General features: G+C 43.2%; 1 long non-coding RNA gene across 2 annotated transcripts; it reads right to left on the reverse strand.

Moving 5' to 3' along the window:
* Nucleotides 1-13,924: 13,924 nt before the first annotated feature.
* LOC109757908 (uncharacterized) lies at nucleotides 13,925-19,315 on the reverse strand. Of its 2 annotated transcripts, XR_006669995.2 has the most exons (6): nucleotides 18,835-19,315; nucleotides 17,505-18,476; nucleotides 17,367-17,433; nucleotides 16,091-16,383; nucleotides 14,865-14,984; nucleotides 13,925-14,330 (listed from the first exon to the last, which is right to left on the reverse strand). It is a non-coding gene; the product is annotated as an uncharacterized lncRNA (long non-coding RNA). The 2 variants fall into 2 exon arrangements; XR_005767977.3 differs by having other exon boundaries at nucleotides 13,928-14,330; nucleotides 17,367-18,476.
* Nucleotides 19,316-19,699: the final 384 nt, after the last annotated feature.

The following is a 19,699-nucleotide window of genomic DNA, read 5'->3' on the forward strand; positions in this document are numbered from 1 at the left end:
TATAGTTCATCAGACGAGAGAATGTCGCTGGAGCATTTGTCAAACCAAAGGACATGACGGTGTACTCGTATGAACCATAGCGAGTAACGAAGGCGGTCTTGGGAATATCTTCTTCACGAACCCGGATCTGGTGGTAACCCAACCTCAAATCAAGCTTAGAGAATACTAAGGAACCAGCAAGTTGATCATACAGATCATTGATTATGGGAAGCGGATACTTGTTCTGAATTGTTGCCTGGTTGATAGGTCGGTAATCTTGGACCAAATGATTAGTTCCATCCTTATTCTTGACAAAGAGAGAAGGTGCTCCCCGAGCAGAGGAACTAGGATGAATGAATCCCTTGTGAAGAGATTTGTCAATTTCCTCCTTAAGTTCAAGGAGTTCATGTGGCGGTATCTTGTATGGCCGCTTGGCAATAGGAGTAGTGCCCGGTTTCAAGTCTATGATGAATTCGACAGCTCTAGCAGGGGGTATTCCTGGAAGTTCTTCTGGGAAGACATCTTTGAATTCACGAACAACTGGAATGTTCTCTATTCCTTCAAGAGGTGAAGCATTCAATGCATTCAGAACATATATTTGATTCTCGGCATCCTGAGCTGCTCGGGCTGAGTATTGGACTGACTGGCCAGAAGGGTGAGTGAGCTGGACTGCATTGGTAGCACAGTCAATCAGAGCATTGTGGGCTATCAACCAATCCATACCAAGGATGATGTCTATGTTGGAAGGTCCGAGTACAATGAGAGAAGCCGGAAAATGTAGACCTCCAATCTCGATTTGGTTCTGAGGGCTTATCATTGTGGTTTTCCACTTGGATCCCGGAGATTGAACCGCTAAAGGAGTGGGCAAGTTTTCCATATCTAACCCATGCAACTGAGCAAATTGTTGGGACACAAAAGCATGCGATGCTCCTGAATCAAAGAGAACAGAAGATGGCACTGAATTAACGCAAAGGGTGCCCATCACAATTTTTGGGGACTCACGAGCTTCTTCGATCTTGACATGGGTGACTTGACCAGCACTCATAGCAGGCGGTCCGGCACTACAACGTCTGGTATGATGGGTTCGATGGCCCTTCTTACGACCAACAGGAGGGCGTGAAGCATTTAGTGGCTGACCTGGGCGACAGTTGATAGCAAGGTGCCCTGGTTGTCCACACTTGCGGCATAAACCATCATTATGGGGAGGAGCTACAGTATTGGACTATCCACCCTGAATATTTAGTTGTCTCGGCGGCGGAGGCAGACGAGGTGCAACATAAGACGGCCTTGGTGTTGGAGCAGGTCGGTGATGAACATTGTGTGGGATCCAGACTCGACGTTTCTGAGCAGGGTGACTCAAGGATGAGCCAACATCTCGAGCACGCTTGAGAGACTCCTGGTACTCAGTTAGACCAGTTTTAGTTCGGAAAGCTTGGCTAACAAGCGTCGCAAAGTCCGCGCAATCATGAGCAACAAGTGTGAGCTTTATATCGGGACGCAGTCCTTGACGGAATTTCTCCTGCTTGCGAGCGTCAGTGCAGACGTCATCCGCAGCATAGCGAGATAATTCAAGGAATTTCCTCTGATATTCATCCATAGTCATTGTGCCCTGTGAGAGTTTGCGGAAGTCCTTCTTCTTCTGGTCCATCAGACCTTGAGGAATGTGCCGTGCACGGAAGGCTAACTGAAATTCCTGCCAAGTGGTTACAGTCTCTGCAGGCAGTATACCCCTGTGGCTTTCCCACCATTGAGTAGCTGAACCCTTCAGGTGAAATGTCGCAAAGGTGACATAACTGGCAGGGGCAACATTAGCTGACTCCATCTCAAACATGATGTCACGAAGCCAATCATCAGCATCCATAGGATTGGTGGAGTTCCGGAAAATGGACGGGTTGAGGCGCACAAATTCTAGCAGTGTTATTGGGACAGGCTGTTGATGAGCATTCTGGTTTGGAAACTGAGCCATTACTCCAGTCATAAACTGACGATTCAGCTCAAATTGCTGCATCATTGCGGCAATATAGGGTGGAGGTGGAGGATCGTCAGCCATCCTGCTAGAAACATCAGGGAGCAGTTTAACAAGGGGTGGAGCAGTGATACGTCTCCAACGTATCTATAATTTTTGATTGCTCCATGCTATATTATCTTCTATTTTGGACATTATTGGGCTTTATTATTCACTTTTATATTATTTTTGGGACTAACCTATTAACCGGAGGCCCAGCCCAGAATTGCTGTTTTTTGCCTATTTCAGAGTTTCGCAAAAAAAGAATATCAAACGGAGTCCAAACGGAATGAAACCTTCGGGAACGTGATTTTTGGAACGAACGGGATCCAGGAGACTTGGACCCTAAGTCAAGGAAGCTTCCAGGAAGCCACGAGGTAGGGGGGCGCCTACCCCCCCCCCCCCCCGGAGCGCCCTCCACCCTCGTGGGCCCCACGTTGCTCCACCGACGTACTCCTTCCTCCTATATATACCTATGTACCCCCAAACGATCAGATACGGAGCCAAAAACCTAATTCCACCGCCACAACCTTCTGTACCCACGAGATCCCATCTTGGGGCCTGTTCCGGAGCTCCGCCGGAGGGGGCATCGATCACGGAGGGCTTCTACATCAACACCATAGCCTCTCCGATGAAGTGTGAGTAGTTTACCTCAGACCTTCGGGTCCATAGTTATTAGCTAGATGGCTTCCTCTCTCTTTTTGGATCTCAATACAATGTTCTCCCCCTCTCTCGTGGAGATCTATTCGATGTAATCTTCTTTTGCGGTGTGTTTGTTGAGACCGATGAATTGTGGGTTTATGATCAAGTTTATCTATGAACAATATTTGAATCTTCTGAATTCTTTTATGTATGATTGGTTATCTTTGCAAGTCTCTTCGAATTATTAGTTTGGTTTGGCCTACTAGATTGATCTTTCTTGCAATGGGAGAAGTGCTTAGCTTTGGGTTCAATCTTGCGGTGTCCTTTCCCAGTGTAACACCCCGGATGTGACTTTCCATATTTGTAACTCCAACTCTTGCCATTTTCGGCTATGTGTTATGTTATTCCCTTCGTGGTCGGGTTTTGTTTTTCGTTTTGCATTTTGTTCATGTCATGCATCTCATATCATGTCATCATGTGCATCTCATTTGCATACGTGTCTCATGCATCCGAGCATTTTTCCCGTTGTCCATTTTGTAATCCGGCACTCCCACGTGCATCGGCGCACCCCTCTTGTTTCTTTTCGTGAGCGGGTGTTAAACGTTCTCGGAATGGACCGAGGTTTGCCAAGTGGCCTTGGTAGACCACCGGTAGACCACCTGTCAAGTTTCGTTCCATTTGGAGGTCGTTTGATGCTCCAACGGTTAACCGGGTAACCGCAAAGTCCTTTTGTGTGTTGCAGCAAAAACCCCTCCAAACAGTCCAATAACCCCTCTAAGTCCCTTCCATGCTCTCGGTCGTTCGATCACGATCGTGTGGACGAAAACCGCACTCCATTTGGAGTCTCCTAGCTCCCTCTACCTATAAAAACACCTCCCCCTCCGAAATCCGGGTCAAACCCTAGTCTCTTCCACCCCACGCCGCCGGACACGTCCGCCGCCACCGGACACATCGCCGCCGCCGCCCGCAGCCTACCAGAGGGCGCCACGTGGCGGTCCCGTACGCCGCGCCGCCGCCGGCCCGCGGCACGCGTCCGGCCCGCAGAGCCCGAGCCGCCGCCCGCCTCCACCGCGCGCCTCCGCCTCCTCCTCCCGCGGCGCCCCGCCGCCTCGCCGCCTTCGCCGCCGCCGCGCGACCTCGCCGCCGTCCGCGCCTCCGCCTCGACCCCGGAGCCCGCGCGCCGCCAGCCGCCCTCCTTCCCCGGCGAGCTCCGCAGCCCGTGCCCGCGCCCTGCTCCGGTCGCCGGCCCCGCCGCCTCCCTCTCCCTCGACCTCCTCCGGCCGCCGCGTCCCCTCCAACTCCGGCGAGCCGAGCCCGATCCGCGCCGGATCTCGATCCAAACCGACGGTTGACTTTCCTCCCCCCTCTCGAAATATCCAAGTCCCGAAGTTTTGCATAATATATGGCTCTGTTCATTACATCATAACTCTCTGCATATAGCTCCGTTTCGTGCGTGTAATATATCAAAATGTTCGCCTCTAGATGATCTTCATTTTGTTCCATTATGCCATGTTAATTTGAGTCCATCTTGATGCCCAAATCTCTGGTGCAAGAGTGCTATATGCTGTTACCTGGTGTTACTTATCAGAACTTGGTGATTTGTTATTTTTATTGCAATTGATGTGTGCATCTTATGGGCATGAGCTCTACATGTGTTTTGATCTATGCCATGCCATCTTTTCAGAGGTGTATGCCATTTATTTTTATGATCTATGTGGTGACTAACACAAGCATGCAAACTAGGCTTCGTGATGTTTTTGTTTTCGGAGACTTAGGATTTTGCTGTTATTTTGTTGCTATATATCCATATGTATACAGAGAGATCCATGCTCCTTTTGATTATGTTCAGTAAGGATGTTTTGTAGATATAGTCGTGCTCTATCCATCCATGCCCCTGTTTGCAATTATGGAGTGCCATAGCATGCCTTAAACTTGCTCTACTTTTGCTATAAAATATTCCTGGCAGATTCTTAACATGATATCCAATTTTGCCAAGTTTGTTGTAGTTGTTTCATACATGATATGAACTTGCTCTTGACATGGATAGCTTCATAAACATGCCATCTTGCTGTAGGTATGCTTGTTTTGTCATGCATTGCTTTGTGGTGAGTGAATCAAGCTCACCAACATGCCTTCATAATACTGTTTTTGCCATGTGTTTTCTGCCAAGTCTGAAACCTGTTAACGAAACTTGCTATGTTTACATGGTTGCCATCATATCTTCTGGTCCTTTTTGGCTCATTGTCAGTGAGGGTCTTTTGTTCTATGCATTTATTAGATTCATTCCATGCCTTGTTTTGCAATGTTAAGTTCATGTAGCATGTTGTTTGCTTGCTCTGAACATTGCTACCTGATGCTGTTTCAGCCGTGTCCAGTAATTTCACCAAGTCTGTGAACCTGATATCTTTTGCACTTTTTCCATGCTTGTTTTAACCTGTTATTTTGTGATCTAGTCGTAGCTCAGTGTTCATCTTTTGTCAAGCATCTCCTGTAGATTACTGTCATATGCGTTGTTGCTATGTTGGGGTGCTATAGCATAGTTACTTGATGTATTCTAAGTGCTATCATGCTGTTAATCGCAGAATTGTGTCATTCTTGTTTTGCTTGCCATTTGCAAACCGTGCATCCGTTTCCGTTGATCTTTATATCGATTTCAACCGAAATCATCTCATCTTTCCAGTGGCATACCTGGTTTGCCAAGTTACTGCCTTGTTCATCTTTTTCTTTCGGAGCACGCATACGCATCGCATATCATATCTCGCATATCATGCATGTAGTGCATCATGTTGCTTGTGCATTTCCCGTGATTGATTGTGGTTCCATTGCTTGTGTTCTTGCTGTGGGTAGAGCCGAGAGACGAGTTCATGAACGAGGAACCTGTTGAGTACGCTTACGAGGATCAAGCTTTCGACAACTCTGAGAACCTTGCAGGCAAGATGACCATACCCTCGAAATCACTTCTATCTTTGCTTTGCTAGTTGTTCGCTCTATTGCCATGCTGCGCTACCTACCACTTGCTATATCATGCCTCCCATATTGCCATGTCAAGCCTCTAACCATCCTTTCCTAGCAAACCGTTGTTTTGCTAAGTTACCGCTTTTGCTCAGCCCTTCTTATAGCGTTGCTAGTTGCAGGTGAAGTTGAAGTTGGTTCCATGTTGGAACATGGATAATTTTGGGATATCACAATATCTCTTATTTAATTAATGCATCTATATATTTGGTAAAGGGTGGAAGGCTCGGCCTTATGCCTGGTGTTTTGTTCCACTCTTGCCGCCCTAGTTTCCGTCATACCGGTATTATGTTCCTTGAGTTTGCGTTCCTTACGCGGTTCGGTGATTTATGGGACCCCCTTGACAGTTCGCCTTGAATAAAACTCCTCTAGCAAGGCCCAGCCTTGGTTTTACCATTTGCCACCTAAGCCTTTTTCCCTAGGGTTTTCGCGAGCCCGAGGGTCATCTTTATTTAAACCCCCGGACCAGTGCTCCTTCGAGTGCTGGCCCAAACCGAGCGATGTCCGGCGCCCCCTGGGCAACCAGGGTCTATGCCAACCCGACGTCTGGCTCATCCGGTGTGCCCTGAGAACGAGATATGTGTAGCTCCTATCGGGATTTGTCGGCACATTCGGGCGGCTTTGCTGGTCTTGTTTTACCATTGTCGAAATGTCTTGTAAACCGGGATTCCGAGACTGATCGGGTCTTTCCGGGAGAAGGTTTATCCTTCGTTGACCGTGAGAGCTTATGATGGGCTAAGTTGGGACACCCCTGCAGGGTATTATCTTTCGAAAGTCGTGCCCACGGTTATGAGGCAGATGGGAATTTGTTAATGTCCGGTTGTAGAGAACTTGTCACTTGACTTAATTAAAATACATCAACCGCGTGTGTAGCCGTGATGGTCTCTTCTCGGCGGAATCCGGGAAGTGAACACGGTTTGAGTTATGCATGAACGTAAGTAGTTTCAGGATCACTTCTTGATCATTTCTAGCTTCACGACCGTTGCGTTGCTTCTCTTCTCGCTCTCAGTTGCGGATGTTAGCCACCATATATGCTTAGTGTTTGCTGCAGCTCCACCTCATTACACCATCCTTTCCTATAAGCTTAAATAGTCTTGATCTCGCGGGTGTGAGATTGCTGAGTCCTCGTGACTCACAGATTCTACCAAAACAGTTGCAGGCGCCGACGATGCCAGTGCAGATGACGCAACTGAGCTCAAGTGGGAGTTCGATGAGGAACGTGGTCGTTACTATGTTTCTTTTCCTGATGATCAGTAGTGGAGCCCAGTTGGGATGATCGGGGATCTAGCATTTGGGGTTATCTTATTTTCATTTGGATTTGACCGTAGTAGGTCTATGTGTGGATTTTGGATGATGTATGAATTAATTTATGTATTGTGTGAAGTGGCGATTGTAAGCCAACTCTCGTTCCCATTCTTGTTCATTACATGGGATTGTGTGAAGATGACCCTTCTTGCGACAAAACCACAATGCGGTTATGCCTCTAAGTCGTGCCTCGACACGTGGGAGATATAGCCGCATCGTGGACGTTACACCCAGTGACAGTAGGGGTAGCAAGGCACGTATTGTATTGTTGCCATCGAGGATAACAAGATGGGGTTTTTATCATATTGCATGAATTTATCCCTCTACATCATGTCATCTTGCTTAAGGCGTTACTCTGTTCTTATGAACTTAATACTCTAGATGCATGCTGGATAGCGGTCGATGTGTGGAGTAATAGTAGTAGATGCAGGCAGGAGTCGGTCTACTTGTCTCCGACGTGATGACTATATACATGATCATACCTAGATATTCTCATAACTATGCTCAAATCTGTCAATTGCTCAACAGTAATTTGTTCACCCACCGTAAAATACTTATGCTCTTGAGAGAAGCCACTAGTGAAACCTATGGCCCCCGGGTCTATCTTCATCATATTAATCTTCCAACACTTAGTTATTTCTGTTGCTTTTATTTTACTTTGCATCTTTATTATAAAAATACCAAAAATATTATCCTATCATATCTATCAGATCTCACTCTCGTAAGTGACCGTGTAGGGATTGACAACCCCTTATCGCGTTGGTTGCGAGGATTTATTTGTTTGTGTAGGTGCGAGGGACTCACGCGTAGCCTCCTACTGGATTGATACCTTGGTTCTCAAAAACTGAGGGAAATACTTATGCTACATTGCTGCATCACCCTTTCCTCTTCAAGGGAAAACCAACGCAGTGCTCAAGAGGTAGCAAGAAGGATTTCTGGCGCCGTTGCCGGGGAGATCTACGCAAAAGTCAACATACCAAGTACCCATCACAAACCCTTATCTCCCGCATTACATTATTTGCCATTTGCCTCTCGTTTTCCTCTCCCCCACTTCACCCTTGCCGTTTTATTCGCCCTCTCTTTTTCGTTCGCCTCTTTTCTATTTGCTTGTCGTTATGGCTAGTCCCTTATCTACTCCGTTGTCCCCTGAGTTTGAAGTCTTTCACTTCAAACAAAGACAAGGAGAAAACTCAAAAGATGCCTGGTTGAGAATAATGGAGTCTTACCGTAATTGTACCTTTGAAGTGAACGTGAGAATTTTGCTTTGCAATTTTTATGTTGGATTAAATATGTCTCATAGACAACTCTTGGATTGCGTTGCCAAAGGCAATTTTATTGAAATTGATCCCCATATTGCGCATGAAGTTATAGAAGGTATAGTGGGAACACTACCTCAACAAAAGGGGCCTCATCCTACCCAGGAAGAGTCACAAGTTTTTGAAATTTTTTGCGAAGTAACTAAGATTTTACAGAAGTCTCTTGAACCTCTTAAGAACGTTAGCGGAAATATTCACCGCATGAATATGTTGATTACTCTTTGCAATAAGCGGTTGGATTCTTTAGATCTAAAAATTTCAGAATATGAAGGGAAATGTAAAGAACCTCCCGGATTCGAGCTTGATTCCGCTAAAAAGTTGAAAACCAAAGATGGCAATACCTAGATCTGTCCTTGCTTTTATGCCTAGCTAGGGGCGTTAAACGATAGCGCTTGTTGGGAGGCAACCCAATTTTATTTTTAGTTTTTTGCTTTTTGCTTCTGTTTAGGAATAAATATTTGATCTAGCCTCTGGTTAGATGTGTTTTTATGTTTTAATTAGTGTTTGTGCCAAGTTAAACCTATAGGATCTTCTTGGATGATAGTTATTTGATCTTGCTGTAATTTCCAGAAACTTTCTGTTCACGAGAATAATTGTTAAAAATCACCAGAACGTGATAAATATTGATTCCAATTGATGCTGATCAATAAACAAATTGTCTAGGTCTTCCTATTTTGGCTGATTTTTTGGAGTTCCAGAAGTTTGCGTTAGTTACAGATTACTACAGACTGTTCTGTTTTTGACAGATTCTGTTTTCGTGTGTTGTTTGCTTATTTTGATGAATCTATGGCTAGTAAAAGAGTTTATAAACCATAGAGAAGTTGCAATACAGTAGGTTTAACACCAATATAAACAAAGAATGAGTTCATTACAGTACCTTGAAGTGGTCTTTTGTTTTCTTTCGCTAACGGAGCTCACGAGATTTTCTGCTGAGTTTTGTGTTATGAAGTTTTCAAGTTTTGGGTGAAAGATTTGATGGATTATGGAACAAGGAGTGGCAAGAGCCTAAGCTTGGGTATGCCCATGGCACCCCCAAGATAATCTAAGGACACCTAAAAGCCAAAGCTTGGGGATGCCCCGGAAGGCATCCCCTCTTTCATCTACTTCCATCGGTAACTTTACTTGGAGCTATATTTTTATTCACCACATGATATGTGTTTTGCTTGGAGCGTCTTGTATGATTTGAGTCTTTGTTTTTTTTAGTTCACCACAATCATCCTTGTTGTACACACCTTTTGAGAGAGACAAACATGATTTGGAAATTATTAGAATACTCTATGTGCTTCACTTATATCTTTTGAGTTATATAGTTTTTCTCTAGTACTTCACTTATATCTTTTAGAGCACGGTGGTGGATTTGTTTTATAGAAACTATTGATCTCTCATGCTTCACTTAGATTATTTTGAGAGTCTTAAATAGCATGGTAATTTGCTTAAATAGTCCTAATATGCTAGGTATTCAAGATTAGTAAAAACTTTCTTATGAGTGTGTTGAATACTAAGAGAAGTTTGATGCTTGATGATTGTTTTGAGACATGGAGGTAGTGATATCAAAGTCGTGCTAGTTGAGTAGTTGTGAATTTGAGAAATACTTGTGTTGAAGTTTGCAAGTCCCGTAGCATGCACGTATGGTAAACGTTATGTAACAAATTTGAAACATGAGGTGTTCTTTGATTGTCCTCCTTATGAGTGGCGGTCGGGGACGAGCGATGGTCTTTTCCTACTAATCTATCCCCCTAGGAGCATGCGTGTAGTGCTTGGTTTTTGATGACTTGTAGATTTTTGCAATAAGTATGTGAGTTCTTTATGACTAATGTTGAGTCCATGGATTATACGCACTCTCACCTTTCCATCATTGCTAGCCTCTTCGGTACCGTGCATTGCCCTTTCTCACATTGAGAGTTGGTGCAAACTTCGTCGGTGCATCCAAACCCCGTGATATGGTACGCTCTTTCACACATAAACCTCCTTATATCCTCCTCAAAACAGCCACCATACCTACCTATTATGGCATTTCCATAGCCATTCCGAGATATATTGCCATGCAACTTTCCACCATCCCGTTTATCATGACACGTTCATCATTGTCATATTGCTTTGCATGATCATGTAGTTGACATAGTGTTTGTGGCAAAGCCACCGTTCATAATTCTTTCATACATGTCACTCTTGGTTCATTGCATATCCTGGTACACCGCCGGAGGCATTCATATAGAGTCATACTTTGTTCTAGTATCGAGTTGTAATCATTGAGTTGTAAATAAATAGAAGTGTGATGATCATCATTTTTTAGAGCATTGTCCCAAGTGAGGAATAAAAAAAAGAGAAAGGCCATAAAAAAAGAGAAGGCCCAAAAAAAGAGAGAAAAAGAGATAAGGGACAATGTTACCATCCTTTACCACACTTGTGCTTCAAAGTAGCATCATAATCTTTATGATAGAGAGTCTCTTGTTTTGTCACTTTCATATACTAGTGGGAATTTTTCATTATAGAACTTGGCTTGTATATTCCAACAATGGGCCTCCTCAAGTGCCCTAGGTCTTCGTGAGCAAGCAAGTTGGATGCACACCCACTTAGTTTCTTTTGTTGAGCTTTCATATATTTATAGCTCTAGTGCATCCGTTGCATGGCAATCCCTACTCCTTGCATTAACATCAATCGATGGGCATCTCCATAGCTCATTGACTAGCCTCGTTGATGTGAGACTTTCTCCTTTTTTGTCTTCTCCAGATAACCCCCATCATCATATTCTATTCCACCCATAGTGCTATATCCATGGCTCACGCTCATGTATTGCGTGAAGGTTGAAAAAGTTTGAGATTACTAAAGTATGAAACAATTGCTTGGCTTGTCATCGGGGTTGTGCATGATGAGAGCATTCTTGTGTGACGAAAATGGAGCATGACTAAACTATATGATTTTGTAGGGATGAACTTTCTTTGGCCATGTTATTTTGAGAGGACATAATTGCTTAGTTAGTATGCTTGAAGTATTATTATTTTTATGTCAATATTGAACTTTTGTCTTGAATCTTTCGGATCTGAACATTCATACCACAATTAAGAAGAATTACATTGAAATTATGCCTAGTAGCATTCCACATCAAAAATTCTGTTTTTATCATTTACCTACTCGAAGACGAGCAGGAATTAAGCTTGGGGATGCTTGATACGTCTCCAACGTATCTATAATTTTTTATTGCTCCGTGCTATATTATCTTCTGTTTGGACATTATTGGGCTTTATTATTCACTTTTATATTATTTTTGGGACTAACCTATTAACCGGAGGCCCAGCCCAGAATTGTTGTTTTTTGCCTATTTCAGAGTTTCACAGAAAAAGAATATCAAACGGAGTCCAAACGGAATGAAACCTTCGGGGACGTGATTTTTGGAACGAACATGATCCAGGAGACTTGGACCCTAAGTCAAGGAAGCTTCCAGGAAGCCACGGGGTAGGGGGCGCGCCTACCCCCCCCCCCCCCCCAGGCGCGCCATCCACCCTCATGGGCCCCACGTTGCTCCACCGACGTACTCCTTCCTCCTATATATACCTATGTACCCCCAAACGATCAGATACGGAGCCAAAAACCTAATTCCACCGCCGCAACCTTCTGTAGCCACGAGATCCCATCTTGGGGCCTGTTCCGGAGCTCCGCCGGAGGGGGCATCGATCACGGAGGGCTTCTACATCAACACCATAGCCTCTCCGATGAAGTGTGAGTAGTTTACCTCAGACCTTCGGGTCCATAGTTATTAGCTAGATGGCTTCCTCTCTCTTTTTGGATCTCAATACAATGTTCTCCCCCTCTCTCGTGGAGATCTATTCGATGTAATCTTCTTTTGCGGTGTGTTTGTTGAGACCGATAAATTGTGGTTTTATGATCAAGTTTATCTATGAACAATATTTGAATCTTCTAAATTCTTTTATGTATGATTGGTTATCTTTGCAAGTCTCTTCGAATTATCAGTTTGGTTTGGCCTACTAGATTGATCTTTCTTGCAATGGGAGAAGTGCTTAGCTTTGGGTTCAATCTTGCGGTGTCCTTTCCCAGTGACAGTAGGGGCAGCAAGGCACGTATTGTATTGTTGCCATCGAGGATACCAAGATGGGGTTTTTATCATATTGCATGAATTTATCCCTCTACATCATGTCATCTTGCTTAAGGCGTTACTCTGTTCTTATGAACTTAATACTCTAGATGCATGCTGGATAGCGGTCGATGTGTGAAGTAATAGTAGTAGATGCAGGCAGGAGTCGGTCTACTTGTCTCGGACGTGATGCCTATATACATGATCATACCTAGATATTCTCATAACTATGCTCAATTCTATCAATTGCTCAACAGTAATTTGTTCACCCACCGTAAAATACTTATGCTCTTGAGAGAAGCCACTAGTGAAACATATGGCCCCCGGGTCTATCTTCATCATATTAATCTTCCAACACTTAGTTATTTCCGTTGCTTTTATTTTACTTTGCATCTTTATTATAAAAATACCAAAAATATTATCCTATCATATCTATCAGATCTCACTCTCGTAAGTGACCGTGTAGGGATTGACAACCCCTTATCGCGTTGGTTGCGAGGATTTATTTGTTTGTGTAGGTGCGAGGGACTCGCGCGTAGCCTCCTACTGGATTGATACCTTGGTTTTCAAAAACTGAGGGAAATACTTACGCTACTTTACTGCATCACCCTTTCCTCTTCAAGGGAAAACCAACGGAGTGCTCAAGAGGTAGCAAGCAGGTGTATGGAGTCATTCATGATGTAACTTGAACAATGAGCAAAGGCGCAGTATGTACAAATCAGCAGTCATTAAAGACATACATATACATATACAGAGCCATTTACACGTTGTTAGCATGAGTTTGGACAAGAGAATCATCCTAGACATACTAGGCGGCACGCTTGCACGCGATGGAGGGATACAACAACGAGACATAGCAAAGGCTACATCAACGTCGGAGAAAACCATTAGAGCAAGGAATCTGCAGGGGACGATGCAGGGTGCCCTCGATAAAAGGATCCTGCGGCCCGTGAACAATGTGAAGCAGATCCTGGCCCTCAATTCAAGAAAGGCGTAAGACGAATCTCCGGATGGATGTGATCACAAGATCCTATTGTTAGAGTTAGCAAAATCATTTAACCCGAATAGAAGAGGGATGAGAGTCCCAGAGTAAAGTTCGAGGAGTAAAAGATCCTAATACCACCCAATTGGCGACGTGGGCCCATAAGCCACACAGCCATGTTAGTAAAAATGTTCTTTCAAAGACTAGACTCAACTTCGGCCAAGGAGTTGGAAAGGGGGATACTACAGGCAGTCGGCTCTGATACCAACTTGTGACGCCCCCGATTCGACTTCTACTTTTACAAGTGTTCTGGACTTCTCTTTTTTTACGACTTGTACTTTTCCCATTTGAATTGCATGTGGTTTCTTTTTTGCTTGAACTTTTTCAAGTTGAATTTCTGTCATTTCTTTTATTCCGAACGGACCACCATTTTTAACTTGTACTGATCAATATATTTAATTCAACCATTTTTCCTTTGTAGAACGAACCACCGTTTTTGTTCCGTTTTTGTTTGTACAGATCAGTTGTAGAACTTGGACGTCAACGTCACAGAATTACACTTTGGACGGATCACCTTCTCCCATCCGAACTGGCCACAAAAGTTGCATCAGGAAACTCACAAAAACAAGGACGAATCACCTTCTTCCATCCGGACTGACCACAAAAGTTGCATCAGGAAACTCACAAAAACAAGGACGATTACAACGGGATCGACGAGAATGTATGAACCATACCATTTTTAGCTCAATAATAACTTATTAAACAAGATGTTTTTGAAGTTTCCCACATGAACACAATAATAATTATCAGAAAAATAAAGTGCCTCCGCACATGGGTTCAAAAAAACTTCCAGCACACTTGGTCCTGCTCCTTGTCTTCGGTATCAGTTCAACAAGTAGCGTGTTTTAGTGCTTCCACAGGAGGATTGCATTAACCAAGAAATCACTTTTTTCACAAAACTAAACTCTTGAACTTGCTACACGGCAGTCTTTGAACCTCCTACAGGAACAGAATATATATCATACAACATATATATATTGCAAACTTGGAGCTTGTACTCAATAAGAATCTCTTGTTTCTTGGGCACATATCAACAGAAAACGATCAATAGAATTGCTTGCTGTACTATATTTTATAGAACAAATTGTACTGAACTTAACTAAAATTAGAAATTGTACTGAACTAAAATAAGAAACTTAAACTGAGTGTGTCACTAAAATAAGAAGTAGAACATGTAGGTCTGAGAAGGCATGGATGTGAACTTTATTTGTGCAATGAAACCAAACACTCAGAGTCTCGCTTTTTTATTCTCACATTTAGAAATTGATTTGCAAATGACAGCATGTGGACTCAGCTCATGAACATATCATCCTTGCTGCTGGTTTATCAATAACACTTTTTTCTGGATGAAACCATGCAATCCCATCATCAATTGTAAAAATAAAACTCCTTTCTTTTTCATTTTCCCATGCAATAACACAAGAAAATAAATCAACAAACCACAATGGTAAGACCAAAGCTACATGACAATACCTTTTATTGAGCTAGCTACTACATGTGCTGACTCCTCCAACACTGTAGCGTCCCTGTATCCTCCTTGCGCGGGCAACCACTAGGGATCAAGTGCTGCTGCCGCTCGACACATTGAACCACCTGTAGGAATCAAAGTGAACGGAAGGGATTCGAACACATCAATGGACACACGTACTACACAGCAATGTGAATCTGTACTGTCCATGACAACAAACTAACAAAAATACAATTTATGAAGGAAAACAGTTCTTTGAAATTAGGTTGAGCTTAAATTGTTAGATTTTTTGAACTCCTGCAGCAGTTATACTTGGACTTGCACGACACATTTCTGAAAGCATCTGATGTTCAGAATATGCTATATGAAAAGAGGAAGGGGTAACACACTAAGAGACATAGGCGAAAGAGAGAAAATCATGATCTATTTAGCTAGGATATTTATGATACTAGGCAGTGACATACATGTCAAACCATTCCCAACAAGAAGTAGTAGCAGGGTTCTTCTATCAGTGAGGAGATGCAAAAGAAATGCAACTATACATTGAAAATTCCAATAAAAGCATTGAAAAACCCTACTGTTGGCCGTTTGCAATGCAACTTAGAGGATTGAAATACACAAGCATCATGGGAGAACTAAATCAAATAAAGTACCTTTCTTCCTGCACCTATCTACTTTGCATTATATGTTGCACGAACCCCACATTGAACAGCTCGTTACCATTGGTAGTTTGAACTGAAGTAAATTTAGTACTCCCTCCTTCCCAAATTGTTAGGCGTATTAGCTTTTGCATGCAATCCCAATATGTAAGGCACATGCAAACAACTCCTTCTCTCGAGCAATTAAAATATCCTGTAAAATATCCTGACGATCGCTAAATTCCTGGAAATTAGGGAGTACTAGTAGGTAACGAAGGGATCGTGCAGTTAAAAGACGTGGTCAAAGAGATCGTGCATGCCTCCCTTTCCTTTTTTTGTTGCATTTCTAGGCCTAGAGAAGTAGACGGGATGACTTCTTTCACGGCGTAATTTCAGCATGAACAAGAACGTGCCTGCTGTGTAAAGATTGTTGTCACTGGCAAATAAGACGCAATGCCTGCTGTGAGCAGGAAGAAGTAGCACAATACAGGGTGAGCATCGAATTGTGCCAAACACAGAAGGAACGCAATTTGCTGAACATAATCTAAGTGGAACTAAATAACTTGTACTGATGAATAAACAAAGGGGCTAACCTTAATGCAAACTAGTCTCAACTTTCTATAGCCTTTTGTTGGACTGACGAACTGGAGGTCCCCGACCCGGCGGCTCCTTCTGCAGGCTCCGTTATTTGCCGCTGAATCGCAAGCCATGGCGTTAGAGCGGAGCACGTCCACGACGGGTGGCATTGAACGGCCTGGGGTGGAGGCGATGGACTTCCTGCACGCGGCGGCGGCGTAGCCCCATCGAGAAGGAGGCAGAGTGGCGGCGGGAGGAGCATCACCGGTTGCCGGCATCCTTGTCAGTACGACTCATCAGTACTAGTGCTCTTTTTTCCAAAAAAAATGTGTGTTAGAATAGAAGCATTTTTCCTATATGGATGTTACTTTTAACATTAAGAATATTACTGATCAGTAATAGTATTGTGTAAGTCGTACTGATCAGTACTGCCACTTGTCGTACTGCTGAGCACTAGTACTGATCTAGCTAACACAGGACGACCAGGAAGTAGATGAACTGAAACGCATTCAAAAGTTGAACTAAAAAAAATGAAGCTCTTCAGAAGCACAAAGGAAAAAGAAAGATGGAGGCATGAACTGATGCTGGTCATTTTGTTGAACCTCCAGTGAAGAACTATTATAGGTCGTATAGAAGAGAAACCAGAGATGAGGTTAGTGTCATGGAGCTGGTGCAGTACGGCGACCTCGCCGTAGATGCAACACCCCAACACGCGAGCACCTCACATATATATGGGAACGGTGCTGGACGTCGTGGTGGTTCTGGACCGGCTCAAGAGCATGCCTGGCACCATTGAGACAGGCCGTGGGGGCTGGCCGGGGGAGGTCATGGCGGTGGTGACACACGCCGGAGTGAGGAACGGCGGCCCACACAAGAATTTGTAGCAGCTGAGGTGGCATACGCGCACGGGAGGAGGAAAGCAACCACGCGTGGGGGCGGCGAGCGGTTGTGACGGTGCGCTTTCCCTCTTTGTTATTTATCAATTACATAGCTCCAAAAGAAAGGTAACTGATACAACTACTAGCAATGTGCTAAAAGAACATTAGTATCTATTAGTTGGGAATCCTGTGTATTTGCCTCTCTATATTCGAAATTGCTTCAATTGATGGCTCATTGGATAGCATGCATGATCTGTATAATGCGAAGATAGCAACAGTTCTACATTAAAATTCCCAGAGAACTTTCTACAAAATTCATTAACCAAAGTGACAGTATGGTGCTCATTCTCAAGCACAATGACAAGTACTTGTTTGTGCTATATGAAGATGGAAACACAAAGGAAATCAGACTCACCATCGGGAAGTGGATGAACTGAAAAGCATACAAAAGATGAACTTGTGCATCTTGTTTTAACTTCAACCTACGAAAAAGGAACAAATATGAGAGATGTGTTTTTGTCAAGACGAACTTACCAGGGTTTGGTGTTCGAACTTTTAAATGTTTGTGCTACCGGAAATAGAGAATAGCAGCATGCCTCGACCAGATCGGTGACTTCCTCACTGGCGGCCTCTCGTACACCGCGAGGGCAACACATACACACACAAACAGACCAGAATACACAGCACGACCGGCTAGATAAACAAACTGATAAGAATACATGTCTTCTCGATTATGAACTGATAAGAATACACAACACGGACAGCTAGCCATGAACTTCTTGAACTCCCCTAACATAAGGTTTAGGGTTTTTAATGGTTTTTTGGTGTTCACGTTCTTTACTAAGTCCCTGACTTCTCGACAATGAACTTACTACATAGAAGGTCCTCACATACATGTATAACTTGACAGGAGCTGCCAGAAAATGTTGCAGCAAAATGGCATTTTTATTCAACATAATAATACAACCATATCTTGTAATACATCCATCTCGATGGAATCAAATGCACAGTAAAATGGCAGCATTACACATACTTGAGAACTAACAGATTATTCTTCAGGTACTCTGATCAACTTCAGTTTTCTTCAGAAAGTGATTGAAAACTAGCATCGACTATGCTATCACTTTTTTGCATCTCTACCACACTTGTTGGGACTATTGTTCATCACACAATGAACCTCTTTTTTTCTGTTTTTCTTGACTGTCATAGAATAAAATAATGAACTATTTTGTACAAGTATAGTTGAACTTTTGTGTTTTTTTGGTTACTGAAGTAGTATCAGAACAGTTGCTGCATACATATATGAACTGACACCTTTTTTGTCAATGAATTCTTGTAATATATTGTATTAGAACTACTACAGCAGTATCTATATAGTACCAAGCATGCTCATCACAGAAAGCATAGAATTTAGGAGATAGAAAGAACAAGCGCAAAAGTACAGGGGGTGTGTTCTTCACTGTTTGGTTTACAGGGGTGCCAATGATGAACTGAATCATTTTAGTTCCGTCTTCTCCCCACAGGTCTGAATCAAGAGCAACATCAGTTCAATTCAAAATAAATTGACAGTTTATGAATTCAGGTGTTGAGTAGTAACTGAAATCATCAAATAGACAACCCACTCAAGTGTCCTCCATGAACAGAATTAGTATACTACTATTACAACCAAACAAAAATCAATCCTACAGCACACATAAACCATGATGTCAGGAGCTACAACAAATCAGAATGCACAATGGACTTCACTGCCCTATCTAAGATTTTTGTTGCATTATCTCTTCTCCGTGTTACTATCAGTTCTACACCTCAAGATAAGTCAGGCAACTCCAAGCTTGCTTTCGCAACATTGGATTAGACATGTATGTTTAGTGCTGATTAATTACCTGATGATTGAGCAGCTGATGGTTGGGGCTTTGCTTTCTTTTTCTTGCACAATAGTGGGTTTGGGCCCTGCAGACGGACTATCAAAATGTTAATGGTGCCCACTAGATCATAACAAGCAAATATAGTCGTGCTCGTGCATATGACGAATATCTGAAAAACAGTAGATGAAGATACAACCTTTTGCTCTGTTTGTCAATCAATTTCAGCTAGTAGTCCGCAAGCAATTTCATAACACCATGCAATTTTAGCTAGTGAAACATGTGACGAAGAACTGAACTCAAAAAACAAGATATTTAGAGATGGAAGAAGGCGTCGGACGTCGGGTGAACTTGCTACCCCTACTCCTGCGGACTGACGGCTCTAGTGAAGTGGAGCTGATGGAGGCGGGATTCACGAGCATCCGACAGACCATCGGACAGCGGCCGAGGCGCCTCCCCGCCGGATGGAGTGAAACACCAAACACTCACCTCTTATCTCTGAATGATAACTAGAATAGCTAATATTAAACAATTACTGAGAATGACATAGGGACAAGACGTACTGAAGAAGAAAATGAGACTGAAGACTGAGAAACTAATGAAGATCCAAACTAGTATATTTTTATCTATCATAAGATGACAGAATTATGAACTGATGAAAAATTATATCATGAACTGATACACATAGTGTAGATATAATTTTCTCTGGACAAGTAAAAAGAAATTTCCAGCCAACCATTGTATTGTAGAGACTAATTAAGCTTTGTTTTTTTGGCCATCCAGCAACAACTGATAGAGGCAAAGGTGTCCCGTCTTTCGATGAGATGGTGGCTATCGTTTTGGAGGAAGTCGACTTTGACGATCCGACTACGAACGTGCGAAGACG

The sequence above is a fragment of the Aegilops tauschii genome, chromosome 2 (assembly GCF_002575655.3).
Source record: "Aegilops tauschii subsp. strangulata cultivar AL8/78 chromosome 2, Aet v6.0, whole genome shotgun sequence".
Lineage (NCBI taxonomy): Eukaryota > Viridiplantae > Streptophyta > Magnoliopsida > Poales > Poaceae > Aegilops > Aegilops tauschii.